Source organism: Eleginops maclovinus, chromosome 21 (assembly GCF_036324505.1).
Source record: "Eleginops maclovinus isolate JMC-PN-2008 ecotype Puerto Natales chromosome 21, JC_Emac_rtc_rv5, whole genome shotgun sequence".
NCBI lineage: Eukaryota > Metazoa > Chordata > Actinopteri > Perciformes > Eleginopidae > Eleginops > Eleginops maclovinus.
This window is the reverse complement of record NC_086369.1, coordinates 11,571,828-11,588,769: the sequence shown is the minus strand read 5'-3', so window position 1 is coordinate 11,588,769 and position 16,942 is coordinate 11,571,828. Positions and strand designations below refer to the sequence as shown.

General features: G+C 42.0%; 1 long non-coding RNA gene across 1 annotated transcript in view; it reads right to left on the bottom strand.

Moving 5' to 3' along the window:
* Positions 1-2,757: 2,757 nt before the first annotated feature.
* The window catches only part of LOC134883734 (uncharacterized), a 62,162-nt gene continuing 47,977 nt past the window's right edge, over positions 2,758-16,942 (bottom strand). Inside the window, exons 2-3 of the long non-coding RNA XR_010168314.1 lie at positions 7,447-7,572; positions 2,758-2,834 (exon numbers count right to left, since the gene is read on the bottom strand). This is a non-coding gene — a long non-coding RNA (uncharacterized LOC134883734). The remainder of the gene's footprint in view (positions 2,835-7,446; positions 7,573-16,942) is intronic.

The following is a 16,942-nucleotide window of genomic DNA, read 5'->3' as shown; positions in this document are numbered from 1 at the left end:
GAGTGATAGAATTTTAAATTGTATTCTACACATGAATGCCTCCCAGGGTGACCGTCGGACCCCCAGACGCTGCTTTATGGTAAACAGACAGTGTTGAGTATTTTTGCAGCAAAGTGATCAGAAAAATAGAAAAATACAAGATGTGGAAATCAAGCGCTCTTTGTGTTGCTCTCCTCCTCCATCTGTGTCACAGACTCCCTGGGAGGGTGATGTCATCTTCAGACGTTCCACACTTTGACCTGCGTGCAGACTGGAGGGAGCGTGGCCTCGGATAATTGACAGTGGGGCGGCTTCGAAATGCTGATTAAGCACAACCTGCCCCGAACCCCCCCCCCCCAGACTGTCGGCCTAGCGGAGGAGGGGAGGAGGCTTCTGACACGGGGAGGAATGCTTAAAGGAGAGCTCTCTCTGATGTGGTTACAGTATCATAACGCATGAAAATTCATGGCCAGAGATACTCATGTAGACACAAAAAAGTTAGTGGTGGTGGGGGTGGTGGTGTGTGCGTGTGTGGGGGGGTGTTCATTAGAGCTTCATTAAAACATCCTTCCTGCTTCATATTTTCCTGGGTATAGCTTCATGTGGATTGTGTCACACCGCCTCTGCTCCTCCACCGCTGCACGGGGTGCTATCTTTCGCTGCGTTCACGCCGTGTTACACTCCCGGATAGCGCTTCGTGGGGAGATTAGGATCACACTTTGAATTAAAATTTAAAGGCTCATTAATTCTAAAATCCCCCCTTACATGCCAGCTTATGTTAACACGGTTTGTATGATTTACAAATTTTGTAAATTGTCCAAGTGCCTGCTACATAATTTCAATCATTACACAAGGACATCAATTTTGGGAATGCTTCTAGGAATGCAGTAATGATCTAATTAAATGGCAGTAAAATTGATATATTTAATGGCTGCCTGTGAAACCGAGGGCAGAAATTGAACTTCAGGGACTTTAGATTCCTTAGATGGTCTCCTCTTGCCAATAACCGCAGCAAGGTCAATGCTCTGGAGGTCATTTGTCTTCCCCAACCTGATGAAAAATATTGACCAAGAAGCTGTGAAGAACCACGAAAGTGCCATAGCACAACTTTTTCACTTTGACATCTAAGTGAGCGAGTACAGTGAGCGTGGATTAAAAGTCTTGATGTGGCGGAGAGAGCTATCAGTCAGGATGAAGAATGGAGAAGAGCCGAGGGGTTACACTGAGGCCATTTGCTCTCAACCTTTTATTCCGGGTACATGGTCAATAGCAACAGACTGGAAACGCAAGGGTCGAGTTCTGGCGAGAAAAGCGATGGCTTACCCTCGTCTCACTCGAGGGACCGGTCAAATTTGTCCCTCGGGAGTGGAGAGACCTTCTAACATAACTCAGCCCTTTGACCTTTCAACCCCAACGAGGCGTTTTCCTGCTGTGATGGATGGCTTTTCACGCTGGTCTCGTGATTTATAGAGAGCTGCAAATATTTACTTTTTTTCCACCCCTTTCCAACCCTCCTTTATCCCCATTTTGATTTCATTTCCCGGCTCCTTCCACTCACACCTTCATCTTTTTCTTATCAATTAGCATCTTGCCAAAAAGGTGAATCCATCCTAACGTGGGAGGCAGAGTTAGAGATGGATATGATAAACATGACAGAGGCTCTAGCTCTCTCACGCGTCGCTGAGATGGCATCATTTTTCACTTTTTTAATATCCATGTGCCAGAATGTGTGTTTAATGGCTTCCCCGGGGCTATAGGCTAAAATGCACTTTAGTCTCAGAGCTGTATCTAGAGGTAAGTGTAATGGGAAACTCCCAGGGTAAAGTTACCTTTCCATTAGAGATATGAAAGATTCTCTGTGTCTTTAAGGTAATAACTTAAAGGGATTCTTCCAAGATTTTAATCCAAACCATGAATTCAGTTTTTATAATCGTAGTTTCTTCCACTGATTAACCAGTGGCAAGTCTGTAAATGCTCCTATTAATTAACCAGCTCTATATTACATTAAATTACTTTACATTTAGCTGATTTTTGTCCAAAGCAACAGGAAGATACACATTCAGAACAGCTAGAAAGATGCAGGTGCAATAAATAAGCCAATTTGTTGTGAGTGCTGCTGCATTAGTTTGAAATGAGCGAAAACCCCTACTTCATTTTCTTGTGTTAGGTTTAATGGACAAGGTGCAGACTAAGCAGGTGGGTTTTCAGTCTGTGATGGAAGTAGTGTTGTTTTAAAGATCTACTTGACAAGAAGAGAAGCATGCTTTAGTGTGTTTGCCTGGCTGCTGCCGTGGTTAAAGCAGCAAAAAGAGATATAACACACGTTTACAGCATGTCATTATTGATGCTTTATGCTTCAAATGTCAGATGCCTATGCTTTCTGTCTCTCCTGTCTGCAAGTTGACAAGCAGTTGGTTGCTACACTTAAAACGTATCATTTACAAGAGGAAAAAGTGCCTGAAAGCATACAGACCAATTCTGCACAAATGTGCCTGAGGATATACAAATAACAGGTCCAGAGTGTCTTTCTCAACTCTGGATGTCTAGCTTTTATTAGACATAAGGGGATGGAGGATAACCGTCCGTTAATATCTTTTAAAACTGCTCCTAACATGCAACACAACATGATCCAAATTATGATTACACTCAGTATCAAATGTAATCCGCCTTCACACTTGTGGTCGTACCGCAAACAGGAACTACTGCATAGCACATGCAGCATGACTTGTGTACAGACTTGTCACAAAATAAATCATTATGTTGTAAAAGATAATACTCACTGTCTCCGTGGCAACGTTACACTTCCTGTTTGTTGAGTGATTTGTGATGATGACTGTTGCATGGTTATGCTGTTTCTAGAATAAGACAAATGACTAGGACTAAAGAAATGCTTTTGAAAAACATATTCAAACTCCCTTAAACACAGTTTGTCAAGCTGCAATATAAAGTACTTCTTATCCATGCAAAAAACATGCTAAACCGCTGTAACGGTACTTTAACCCTCAAAGCAGCCAGATGATCTGCACTGAGGCCTGTTGGTAAAAAGATGAAGAGCCTCTATAGTCACGCTTCTCTGCGATACTTCTGATGCTTTAGCTTGAGCTCTTCTTTGTGTCCTACTTGTCAACCAGACGCCTGTATACATAAGCCTTTCTATAAAGTAGTTCAAGAAATACAGTGAAAGCTGCCAGGCTATGGATAAAGCTAAAATGGAATATGTACAGGCTGAAATGGACAGTTAGGCTCTAAGCATCCTGAGCCCTTCAACTGAGAAATGTCTGCTTCAAATCCTGTCAGTTTCACCTGCATTCATATGTTACCCATGGAGCATGCAGGCCGAGCGGAAAATTACAGACAGTCTATAGGGTAAACTAGGCCAATGTGTTACATAATAAACTGACAGGTTAGAACAGTGTGAGATCAGGCTCCCTGAAGATAAGTGACCCAGAAATATCAGCTGCAGGTTTATGACACATATTATATTACATACAGTTCTCCCTTTCACACGCTTTGGCTGGTTCTTTGCACTCTCCACTACACGCTATTTTCCTGCCAGGAGTGAGAATCACTTTAAATGTCAGCAAAGACACATTTGTTCACCAGTTGAAGTTATACATCATATTCTAGTCTTGCTGCAGAAAGCTGGTTGAGATGGATGCACAGAGCGTGTTCAGCGTCACAATGCTTTTAGCTCTGTGGATTTCGGCTGGACCACCACTTTGGACTAAACTGAAAAATCTCAACAACGGATCAACGCACTGCCTTGAGATTTCGAACAGACATTCTTGGTGTCCAGATGATGTATCCTTAGTATTTTTTGGGTTCTGTGAAACATTCCCATTCATGGTCCCCAGAGGATAGTAGTACCTTAGTTTGTCAGATACTTAGGATAAGTACTTGCAGAACTACTGACATTAACTTCAGTTGTACCTTATGCTAACTGCTGATTAGCAACTGTTAGCATGCTAACATGATAAATGTGTAAGCTGCCTAGCGTCGGCATATTTTCATTGTCATCGTGAAGTGCCTCTGTGAACACTTATTTCAGTACTTCCTCAAATAAAATCTTCTCACATTACACAGGACCAACAAATGGAAAGAAACCAATGTTGTCCTGAAAGTTTCAAAGAGATTAAAGTCAAACAATGAAACTGAAAGTAACCGTAATTCAGACCGTTCCAAGCCAACCAGAACTGTGGTCTATTTGGAATTTCTGGACAAACAGTCATTAAATAGAACTAGTTGTTTGGACAGAATCCGCTCTTTATCTGCAACAAGCTATCTAAACCAGATTTTGGAGGATTCACTTAAACCCACATCCGACAAATTAAGAGTGACATCAATAACCCCCCCCCCCCATTGAGCTTTAATCGGCCACAGGCATGCAAACTGGAAAAGAAGGATAAGTGTATTTAAGGAGAAGAAGTAATACAAAATAGCTGTGGGCCAACTGGAATTAATTTAAACATGGCACAAAACATCAGTGAATACAATTCAAATCCCCCCCTCCCAGCCAGCTGTGATGTGATGTTTACAACTTTGACTGGTTTGAGATCACACACACACACAAAAGGTTTTCCCGTTTGTTAATAATGGCGGATGCGAAGAAAAGAAAAGAAAAACCTGGAATAATTAAACAGATCAGAGGAAGAGATCCTTCGCTAGAGGTCATGCAGCTGATAAACGATAGGCATGCCTGCAATGCATGTTAAGTGAGTATCGGTGTAATTATCCCGGCTGCAGCGCCTTATGAATGTGTGTAATGTCACGGCCTTTCTTCCCTCACCCCCCTCAGGCGCTTTCCTTCCTTGTCAGACGCTCTACAGACAGGGAGTGAAGGTCACTTGACCAGAAGAAAAAAAGGTCAAGGGAGGGACTGGGCCCATGACGGACTGATCAGCCCACCGCCACTGAATTGCGCATATAATTAAGATTGAGAGTGACATTTTCATTTCCCATGTCTTCTATCCTAGCTCCCAGTCTGCAGGGTTCTGATTATCAATTTTTCTAAAAGAATAGGCACTTCATTCAAATGAGGGTAGAACCCCCTTAGGGGATTAATGAAGGTTTAGTAGGCTCATTCTCACTTTCCTGCCTTTTTTTTAAAGCAGAAACTTTCTGGAAAATCACTTGCCAAAAAATTCTCTTTTTACCTAATCTCAGAGGTTGGTGCGTAACAAGAACCCTTCAGAAATGCACGAGACATCTTCATTAAAACATCAAAAAACTTCTTTGGAATGGAGGCAGCAGCTCATCCAAGGCAGACCTCCTTCCTCTAAATTGAGAGGAGCTCATGCCATGATAATCTGTGCTTGTTCTGCAGATTCTTACGAGCCGATGGGGGACCCGGTGCAATAAAAGGGAGCCCTTCCTGAAGGTTTGGCGGTATGTTTCTGTGGGCGACACACAGGAGATCAAGGGAGCGAGAGAACTGACTGGGCAGGCCTAGAGCCGCCTCTCTCTCCAGGGGCCCTTCGCTTTAATCACAGTGCAGCCAAGCAAAGTGATGGTGAACTCCACATGCCTTTGGTCTTCCTCATTTCTCCCTCTCTCTGTCTTCATCTCCTTATTCTGCTTGTCTCAGTTTTCTCTCTTCTTTTGCTCTCTGTCCTCACACCACTGCTCGTCTCCCCCTGCTCATACATTTTACCCCCATTGCGTCTTTCTTCTCAGTGCTCCTCCTGGATTTCGTTGTAAAATTTCAAACTGCAGCCCACATGCATTTTTTGTTCAATATTGCAGCACAAAGTGAACGCAAGCAGCACCAGAGAGGTGATAATCGTGTGAAAAGCTGCTTCCAGTAAGGCTTCTTCCAGCAGCTCTAATTGAGGCTTGGACATGTCCCTGATCACTGAGCCTCCAGAGGCCGGCTGCCATAAAAGCAGGGCTAGGAGCAGTCATTACTGCACAGGGAAACATGTGGTGTCAGGTATCTTTAGGCTTAACTGTCCAGTGGCACATGGAAGAAATGAGTGCTGGGGACATGGGGAGCTGACCATTATGAGAAATCCTGGAGGTGTTGCACAGTGGAGGGCCCCAGACAAGCATGTCACTGTTGTCTCCTATATGATTTATTAAAACACCAGACATGTGCTGTAAGCTGAGGACATGGGATATGCGTGATGGCATCTGGCTTACTTTACACCATGTTAAGGCCATGTCATAAACACAGAAAACATGGCCTTAGAGTTGCATTTCTAGGATATTAAACACTCCAAAGTCATTCATTTTGGGTTAGTTTCAATGTTTCTAGCCACAAGTCAAACACTAACTTTTCTCGTAACTTACCATGAAATACGACATTTAATTTAGCTTACACAAAGCGACTTTCAATAAGTGCAATCAACCGTACAGATACAAACTCAAAACACCAAAAATCTCAGAAGAACATTCACTTCAAATAAGCCAAACCATTTAAAGTGCATTAGTTTCAAATAAACCAAAAGGATATTGCTATCTGTTTGATTTTTAGCCACTAACTTTGTCCATCTGCTATTCGGTGCCACTGCAGAGAGACGGCAGAATTCAGAGGCCGTTAAATAAAACGCTTGCAGTTTTTTCAGTTGACAAAAGGTCTGTAAATTTGACAGGAAATACAGACTTGCATGATCATTTCTGTGGTCACTGTCAACCACAACTTTCACAGTATTGATATAAATGTGATTTCAGTCAAACAACTCACTTCTTTCATTAATATGTTTATTAGAAACAGTATATAGTTTGAGTTTGGCGTCTAGGCTCGGGCCTCATTACTCCACATATTAACATAGAACATTGAGTGATGATTAGATAACTATCCCCGAGCCTACAGATGGAAGCTGGGGTGGTGGTGGGGCAGGCGAGCATCGCCAACGTGAATGCAGCAGCAGGGAGGTGAACGCATTAGCAGCGTGGAAGCAGCAGTAGCAGCAGCAGCAGCAGTAGCTGCAGCAGCAGCAGCAGCAGCAGCAAGGTGAACACATTAGCAGCGTGGAAGCTGTAGTAGCAGCATTAGCGAGGCAGAGGTAGGCGGATCCAACAGCTTAAATAGAGCGCCAGGTTAGGAGACTATGTTTGGTTGGTTACAAGTGTGACGAGGGCCGTTATGTGCGAATGTATCATTGGTGCTCGAGTTGACTGCCTGAACTAGCTTGCAGGCTGCGCCCCATTTTTGGTAATATTAAAAAACAGATCAGTGCATATGTATTGTACATACAGTGGTTATTTGCAGATACCTTTTTGCTACATTTTGCATAGCCTATTGTGGTGTTTTCACTATTGTTCTTCCCCTATTAGCTTATTACTTTTGTTATTAAGAATAGACGTTTAATGATGCCTCTCGAATACTGAATGTTCAGAAATGCTAGAGCTGTGAAGAATCTGCTGTTGGTTGAATCATTTTGCAGCCACTTCATTTTCCTCACTTTTTAACCTCAACCGATAGTGTTTAGAAATAGAAATTCAGCAGGGAGATCTGCAGATCCTTACCTGTGCATGACTCCTCTGCAGAGTCTCATAAAGCAGGTCTTCATGCTGCAGCCACATTCCTGTCAACTGTGGCCCTCCGGCTACTGACAGCATCTCCAGTTTCCCAGGATGCTTCTCTAGGCAAAGCTGCAGAGAAAGAGAGCAAATGGAATTTACATTGGGTTAGTGTGTACATAAATACACTTTAATAATGTGCTTCTATTGCTTGCAACAAGAAGCTGTGAACCATTAGCATTATAGCAATGCCTAGCCTTCCTGTGCTGTAATATGAAGCAGGGGAGTAAAACTGTCACTAAGTCCTTATCAAGTCAATGATGTCTCTGTTGCCTGGCAGGCGTCAAAAACAAACGACGGTCGAAAGCGCCTTCTCAGTTTGAAACTCATTTCCTCTCATGTGTGTGTGTGTGTGTGTGTGCGAGAGCGTGAAGAGAAATGTTATTGAAGTTACCATGGTGATTCAATTTCAGCAACCCCCCCTCCACTTCTCTCACCCTCATTTCCTCACTAGAACAAAAAAGCAAATATTTCTGAGAGGAATTCCCTCGGTTGCGAGAGCTGCGGCGGGTTTCACCAACTGATCTGAGCGAGGTTTGGGTGAATGTGTTTCCCGCTGGGGATCCCTGCTCAGATATGCATCCTCACGGAACTGCTGAGCACTGAAGTCACACAAAACAATGTTAATTTCTGGAATTTTAAGTATCTCGGCAAAATTTGCAGGCTGGAAATGAAGACTGTGTGGAAAATAGGCAGTATATTACACTTTCAAATGTAGACTTTTTAGGGCAGTCGATACACCCAGTTTGGAGAGCAAATGTCAAATCCTTTGCGTTCTTTGCACTCCTGTCAAAAGCAACTGCCAAGCATAAAATGTACAGCCCTGCCAAGTAAAATGTCACTTTTGCAGAACCGGATCTATCCACCCTATTAGGAAACCCTGGGTGATATTGTGTGCTGTGTTTATTTGAAGTTCAAACAGGAAGTCTATTTATGCCTCTATCTCCTCCCTCATCACAACAGGGTCCACTGAGGTTTCATTTTCCTCCTCAAAATAGAAAAGCTAGTAACAGAGGAAGTATGTTTCTAATTCCCTAAACAAATGATGGGCAACGGGGCAACTCTGTTTTGACATCTAACAATGTGTTAGCTGCAATTTGTTTCCCCTCATCACTCCGAATCGCCTTGGGTGAATCAGTGGCCGCAAGACAAGCAGCGCTGAAAGTGAGAGCTTGTTAAGAGGATGTTTGAATTTCATTTATACACTATTCCAGCAATGTAATACTGTGTAGGATCCAAGCACAACAACACACACTGGCTTCCTTTTCAGTTTAAGCTCAGCTCTTCCTCTCCACTGACTGACTCACAGTCACCATCTGCCATGTTGGAAATCTGCCCTCAGTCTGAGAGCTGGAGTCTGACTTGAGAGCATATATTTAGCTCTCTATATTTCCCCTCTTTAGAAGTCACATTTGTAATCTTGATGCCCGTAAATCACAACTCGTTAATAATTGAGCACATTTTTTCAACACAGAACATTGCAACCACATCGTCCTGTTAGCGCCATAAAAGCACACAGCCGTAGAGCCCCATTTTGTGGTTTTTCATGAGCTTTAGCATGGTAATTAGAGCTTCCACAGGCGGGGGGGGGGGGGGGGGGGGGGGGTTTACCGCCGACCAGTTGGCGCATTTTAGCAAGACGGGGGAAGCCCACAGCCATGCCAGGGAAAGGTTGATGGGAATGCACGTGACACCGGCTGGGCCGTCATTGGGCTGAAAGGGAATCCCTTCCTGTTTCCCCTGTTTTGTCAGCCGCTCAGACTGCTGCCATGGTGACCTGGTGTTTACTGTACTGGCTGGTTGGCAGCCACACAGCAACAGGCAGATGACGTGTTCATATGGTCATGGCTATTTATAAGCTTCAACGGTAACTCTGTGTGCATATGTGAGTGTGAATGCATGCTCAGTGGAAAGCATGGACGTCCGGTCAGTTGCTAAATAACAAAAGTCTAAATGAAGAAGGGAGGACATGCTCAAGTTGTGATTAAATCTCCATGGTTACTGTATCATTACAGAGATGACTGAATGGGCGGGACTTTTTAGTCTTAGTTCTTTTACTTTCTTCTTATGTTACAGTACAATTATTAAGTTGATTTGTACAAAATATACATTTGTTTCCTTCTCTTCATGATTTGTGAAAGTTGAGCTGGATCTTTTTTGGGAAAATAAATGAATCTTTCCCCCTCAAAAAAAAAAGCCAGAATTATTTATGACTTACTTTTAGTTTTTTTTTACAGAATCTTAAATAATGAGAGAGATTCCTGGCGCCGGTGAGAAGGACCACCGGATCGTAAAGCTCTGTAGAGCTCAATTAGGAGTCATCTCTATCATTAACTCAACCTATAAACTATTAATGGTCTCCAGCCATTTTTCAAGATAAGGCTCCCCACATTTGAAAAATTCTCATTAGGGCTTAAATTAGGGAGCTCTCGTAGATCAAAATTGGCCTTATCTAGTTTTTTGAAATTGCAAAATAAAGATTTAATGAAATAACTCTCCCTCGCTCGGCTTTTGGCAGTCCATGTTCCTTCCTCCTTTAGCTAATACGTTAGACACCGATGTTGAATTGGCAGAATATTTTCTATGTTTAGATGTGTCCACCTGTGAATATAAATACCTAGAAAGGTAGGTTTTCATGCATGCTTCTAGGTACTGGGTGCTTTTCCCAAAGAAATCTCTCTGGTTTAATGCACACAAACCTGTGTGGTCGGATCCACTCAAACATCGTGTCCACTGTCACATCATTTACCGCAGAATACAAGATGACCTTCCCCTCTACAAACACCCAACTTCTCTGATTACCTTAGCCTTACCTCTGAAGCTTAGATTTGACTTGCTACGTATAGAATAAAACATGCATGCCGCCCGCCTGCTTTCCCTGAATTTTAAACAGTTCCATAGGAATGAAAATGAAAGCCATGTAAAAATTAATATTACATTTCCATGACTTCCTATGCTGTTTAAAAAATAATGAGACTGAATAAAAAAGCACTCAAGTTAATAGCCTTGAAATATTGTGCCCCTGACATTTCGTCTGCACTTCCAGGAAGCAGACAGTGTTCAAATTGTTGGCAATATAACCCGCCTTTTCCTTAATGGTTGTGTCCATTTGATAACTTAATTGTTCCCTGCATTAGTAGAAAGCTTTTACATTTATTCGGGCAAACAGCTCAAGGATGACAAGGAATGTCTGAAAGTTGACAAGTTTGAGCCAAACCATGCTGAACTCGGAAAAGTCTGGAAGCATTTTTGAAAGATACGTGAAGACAGTCACATTTGCCTGGGTGTGTACTCGAACACACCCCCCTCCACCATTCATTCAGGGTGTGTTCATGTGTAGGAGTCTGAGCAGGGATATCCCCCTATGGTTTTTGAAGAGGTCTGACTCATTGCCAAGCACATTTTTTCTTTCCGGAGAACACTCTGTCCTGTTTACAGCTCCAGAGGATGCCCCTGTTCTCTGGGAGGATACGCCTTCCATGAGTTCCCTGCACGTGTTTACTGTGATCGGCCTTCACTGGGAATTTAAGGTCAACATAACTTATGGCAAAGTGCTAAATGGAATTGTGTAACCTTAGCTGGCTAGCTTCCCCTTTTCAAAAGGAATGCAAAATTAAAAGCACATTCGGTCCCCACCGGATTAGTTTTGAGGAAATTATAGGCAGCCTAAATCACTAATTGATAGCTAATGCTATGTGGGATTTCAAAAGGAGGGAAAACAATGCCTCTTATGTCCATGTTCCTAGGCTTCTGCCACCCACCCTCAGTCCTGAAGCTTAGCCATTGTTTCCCTAAATGTGCACATTAGGTATCATCTTCTTTTGAAAAATGGAAATTGTTTTCAGAGTACATTTAAGTGTTTGTACTATTTGGCGTGGGTAATTTTCCGGTCCTCAAACAACCTCTACATACTGCTTGTTATGGGGATGCTGAATATTATTCTGTCTGTGTTCCGTGGACTGTTTACAAATATGCAAGGCTAAAATTCCTTGTTCAAAATATTATTTACAGTTTTTATGAATAATGGAGAATAGGCTTGAGAAAATGAAAGCATTTTGGAATGCAGTTTGAATTGTTGGAGTGTTCCGTATGAAAGAAAACAAACAGCACACTTCATTCAGTACTATCAGGGGCTAAGAAATTCATAACTAATGGAATGCAAAACATCCCAAACATGCATCCTTTTATTACATGGCTGAGTTTAAACACAAATTATTGAGATAGCATAATAAGCTTTTCAACCTTGCTAAATGTAGGGCCATGGCCTCGACAAACTATAAATTCGCATTATCCAATATAACTGACACCTACGGAAACACTTACAGCAGCATCTGAAGGAGATTACATCCCTCCCATTTAGATTTACAACCCGGGAACAGTCATCAGTTTCTATGTGCTTTTACACTTGGAGAATTTCCACATCACTGTAGTAACACAAACAAACCAAAGGCTGAGGCTGCGTAATTGGAAACATCTGGATGTCATTTTGGTCTTTTCAGACCCGCAATCATGAATGCTATAACATCTTATTTGGCTATTTGCTACAGTGGGTATTGGCTCAGGGGGAAAAAAACAAATGGTTGAAATAAACAACCTCACCGAAATCACACAACACTATTACAACTTGTCACCCACAAATGACTCTATCACAATTTTGGTTACATAGAAATGACACCGGTATGTCACCTTACTGTGACCTGATTTTTTGTTTAAATATCAGCTGTGTTTGTAAAGGTCAATTCATAGACAAAACAGTATTTGCGGTATGGAAAAAAACCGAAATTGCATAACAAAAAACCGAAAAAGAATCTGAAAAGCATGTATCACCTGCAGGTTTTGAACCAGGGCCACCCTCTTAAGGATTAAATTGCATCCGACAGGTAAATAGAAGCAGAAAAGCAATACAGCAGGGATTAGAAAATGAAAACAAATGAGCTTTTAAAGGCTAATGAAGGATTTAACCTAAATGAAGCACAGGTGGCTGGTAATAGGTGCTGCTCTAACATCCACAATAGGGCAGGTTTGTGAGATTTCAGAGCCCTTTAACTCCCCCCCCCCACCCACCCACCACAACCACCTCCTCCCCCCTCTTGGCCTTGCCTTTGGTATTTACTCACGCTTTTCCTGGGGTCACAGTGTCACCCGGTTTAGCTGATGGGAACGTGCCATTTTCCAGTGTTTTCATTGGCTGGGGAGAACATGGGAAAAAAGAAGCCGGGTATCCTCTGCGGTCCCACCCCGAGCAAAGGACCCCACCCCCCTTCTGTAATCCAACATGTAACCCCTTCTGCTCCGGAATTGCAAGGAAATAATGATGTCAGAAAGATGGGGCTCGACCTTTGCTGCCGGGTTTCATGGGAAGAACTTTAAACCAACGTGACAAAGTATCCTCCCGGGGTAAGAGCATGCAGAGGAATTTCACCACTGATATCCATTACACTTAAAGTTCATGAACTGCTATTTTATCTGGCAAACATTAAGTTCAATGCGAGCGGAGTAAACACATAGTATTTATGTGACTACAGCTCCAAACAATAGCTTCAAATCCTCTTTTGATGGATTAAGTATAGCACCAAAGGCTGTGTAAGAAAACGAGGGCTTATTTTATGATTAAACCGCTACATGATCAAAATTACCCAGATCAAAGACACTCCCCGAGTTAAAACTGAATAAAAAATTACTCAGTGGAATTAATTTATTTTCTATTTTCTCTGTTAACATGTATTAGTTTGCATTTGGCATCAGGGGCTACATATTCAACAAATTGGCTTTCCCCCCTCCTTTTTCTCCATCCACTTATTTTATACATTTGTAATCAGATATTAGGTGTTGATGTTTTGGATATTACTCAAGCTGTGCAGAAAGATCCCCTGTTAGTTTAAAACCCATGTGTTGAATGTCACTTCCCATCTATGGAAGTTAATCATTTCCAGTGTGAGAGGCTGTCAGCAAGAAAAAGCACTCAGGCCTGTTGTGTTATGTAGCCATCATTACTGTTCATAGACAGGAAGTTTGACCATTTGCAGCACTACTATACTGCGTGTAAAAAGCTTATTAGTAGCAACACCCAGCCATGTGTTAGAGGGAGAACACATGGAACACAGACTGAAATGCATGCTAGATTTACAGGAAATATAATTGGTTCTAATATATCAATGTACACCTACACAGTGCTATCTATTGGAGAGCAAAGGATCCACTATATCAATTATTTAAAATCATCCTCATAATGAGGCAAATAACGGGCCAGGATAATATGCTTTTACAAGTAAGAGGATCAAAACGGAGTACTACAAAGATATCTGTATTAATTTGTATCTAATATACAACCATTCATTAAGATCAGTATGCTTATTTTGGTTTTCAACTGAATAGTTACTGTGAAGATTAACCTCAGTTTTAAGGTAGGTGTAGAATAACACACACATGTAGTAGACTGTGGACTGGACTGTAAAATCATGGGGTGGTTGTTTGGTTATTTTTGTACAATTTATTCATCTTTAAAATGATTTCATGTGCATGCTATGTTTTATTTATCAGGTTTTGCACGTTGGTCTTTTCCACAAAAAGAGATGTGCAATCAATTATTCCACTTTAATGGAGACAAATCTATGCAAATTGCTGAGAGGGTACTTTACCGGGAATGGACATCTCTAAGGCTCAGAATTTAAAATAAAAAGGCTGTGTTTCAGGTTGTGTTTTGAGCTTCTTCTTGCATTTTGTATTTGCAGCGTTTAGTATCTTTTAGGAAATGTTGCTCATGTTCCATCAAGTTGGTGAACATGTTTCTTTATTTGCATGGGTTAAGGCATGTTTTTGACTTAACATCTGCATCGTTTTGGACTGCTGTACCAGTCAGCACGTATACTAAACAAATTTGACTCTGCAGGTGTATGCGCAGGCCTACTAATCACGTGTTTGCTGGACATTCGTTGGAAAAGGCATACAAAATGACCAAATAACTTTTTAGAAATCATAACGATCCTTCTACAGTATACCTTGTACAATTCTGAAGCATTTCTGTATTCTTATCTTGCAAATCCAGTGTGTACACCCTGGCATTTCTCTGCTTTGTTGACCACTCAGATGGAAAGTGGCAGATGAAAAATGAGTTCAGAGCAAACTTTTCAAACCAAAACAAACCACACGAGTGCTGCACAGCCCTATTCCTCCCCTACAGAGTTTATCAAGGGCGTGGTGCTGTGAAATCCAGCTGCTGCATACTGAGCGAGTGAATAATAAAATAAATTGTGTTTGAGCAGGCTTACATTAAAGATTAGTCATTCATGAATCATGGGGAGAGATCTGATTTGAGTTCTATCCCTGCCCTTTTATGGCTTACCACCAGCACTTTAAACCATACGCAGGCCCGGCTGTTGGACCGGGGCCGGACTCTGTCTGACTCACAGCATGTTTCTGCAGGAGGGATGGCTGGAGAGTTGTTTTGGGCGAGTTGCACCCAGCAGGCGGTCGGGGCTCTCAGCATGCAGCCCGGTCCTCTAAATAACCAAAGGATGGCCAGATGGGGACACTAACAGGGACGCACCGGATGACCACTGTCACAAGTCACTTTGGCTCTGTCTACTTACAAAATCTTTTTTATTATGTTGTTAAACATCCTGCAAATATCGTAGAACATATTGCATAGTCGAGTGTACGGGAACAAACTGTGCGATGCTTACAGTGTAGGCTAGCTTTTTCATGTGCACAAACATAAGCAAAAGCTCAGCTGCAACAAACAACAGAACAACCACACACTGTAGACAGACAACAGAACATAAGGTTATTGTCTTGAACCTTTTGAAGTATGTTTGTCACGTTAAAAATTGAATTGTAGGAAACAGAGCTTTTTCAGTTCTGACCCTAAAGCGATTCAGACATGTTGAATGCTACCAAAAGTTAGCATTTCTGTCTGGTAGATGTCTTTAATACTCAATACCTAGTTTTTTTTTTGCAGGCTTTCTGTTTAAAATTTGCACCCTCGCAAGCTGAAGCCTATTACATTTTGAAAAGTAGTGCTCTTTATGACAATGTAGTGCCCCTTTATCAACGTTATGTTCAAAAGAGAGTCAGGAAACATGGGGATTTGCGGTGTATTGGATCTGTACACGAATGTATCTGGTTACTCTGTAGAGGTTGTTTTCCAAAAGCTATTAAAAACACATCAATGAGCCACGCTATTGCACTGGATGACGCGTTCCTTCATTATTATCTTGAGTTGATTCCACAAACACCTGCAGCAGGAAATAATCACTGGAGCACCAAACTTGTTTTATTCTGAGACTGAATACAGCCCAAAACTACTTCATTATTAATTCCAGTGAGGGAAATTGGCTTACAATCACAGTGTCCAGGTGTTTTAAGAAGGATTTTTGCCTTTATAAAAAATATAATTAAGTGTTTATGGTTAGTTTTGAATGCTTTAAGTTGTAAGTGCCACAGACAAGGTAGGGAAAATACTGAGAACCGGGTTTACACGTTTGTTTTGCCTTTTAAAATGGGATTATCTGACAATGAGAAACATTGGTAATAACACCAGCCTCATCCTTTAAATCCCTTTTGTCAGCTGTCAATCATCGGTGTATTTTTGAGCCAATGTGCCTTGTGATTGGTTGTAGTTCTAGCTGAATTGTAACACAGTAGAAGAGTTGGCTGGAGAAGGAAAAGGATACAATTACGTCAGAGTATTAGCACAAAATAAACTGCCCGGCCAAAGAAAGGTCACAAGCCTGTGGGGGGGCAGTGCTATGATCTGGGGTTGCTGCAGTTGGTCTGCTCTAGGTTCAGGAATGTGCCCAAAGAATGAGGTCAGCTGACTCCCTGAATATACTGAAGGACCAGGTTATTCCATCAATGGATTTTTTCTTCCCTGATGGCACGGGCATGTTCCAAGATGACAATGCCAGGATCCATCGGGCTCAGATTGTGAAAGAGTGGTTCAGGGAGCATGAGACATCATTTTCACACATGGATTGGCCCCCACAGAGTCCAGACCTGAACCCGATTGAGAATTTTTGGGATGTACTGCAGAAGACTTTGCGCAGTGGGCCGAATCTCCCGTCATCAATACAAGATAAAAATGTTTTATGCAAGACAGAAATAAATGCTGTGACGTTGCAGAAGCTTGTGGAAACGATGCCAAAGTGAAAGCGTGCCGTAATCAAAACTAAAGGCGGTCCAACGAATATTAGAGTGTGTGACCTTTTTTTTGGCCGGGCAGTGTACATCTCAATATATTCCAGTGAAAAGGATTTGCCCCTCGCCGATTATACTGCACATGCAAGCCCGCAAGAATGTCTTTATGTGCTTACCTTATGCACATACATACACTCATCTGCACCCACTCACACATTTAAAATCCATTCCTCCATCTTTTTCCATAGCTGTGGTTATTGAGTGACATTTGGGAGTGAAATCACTTTAGTTAGAAGACATAACAGTA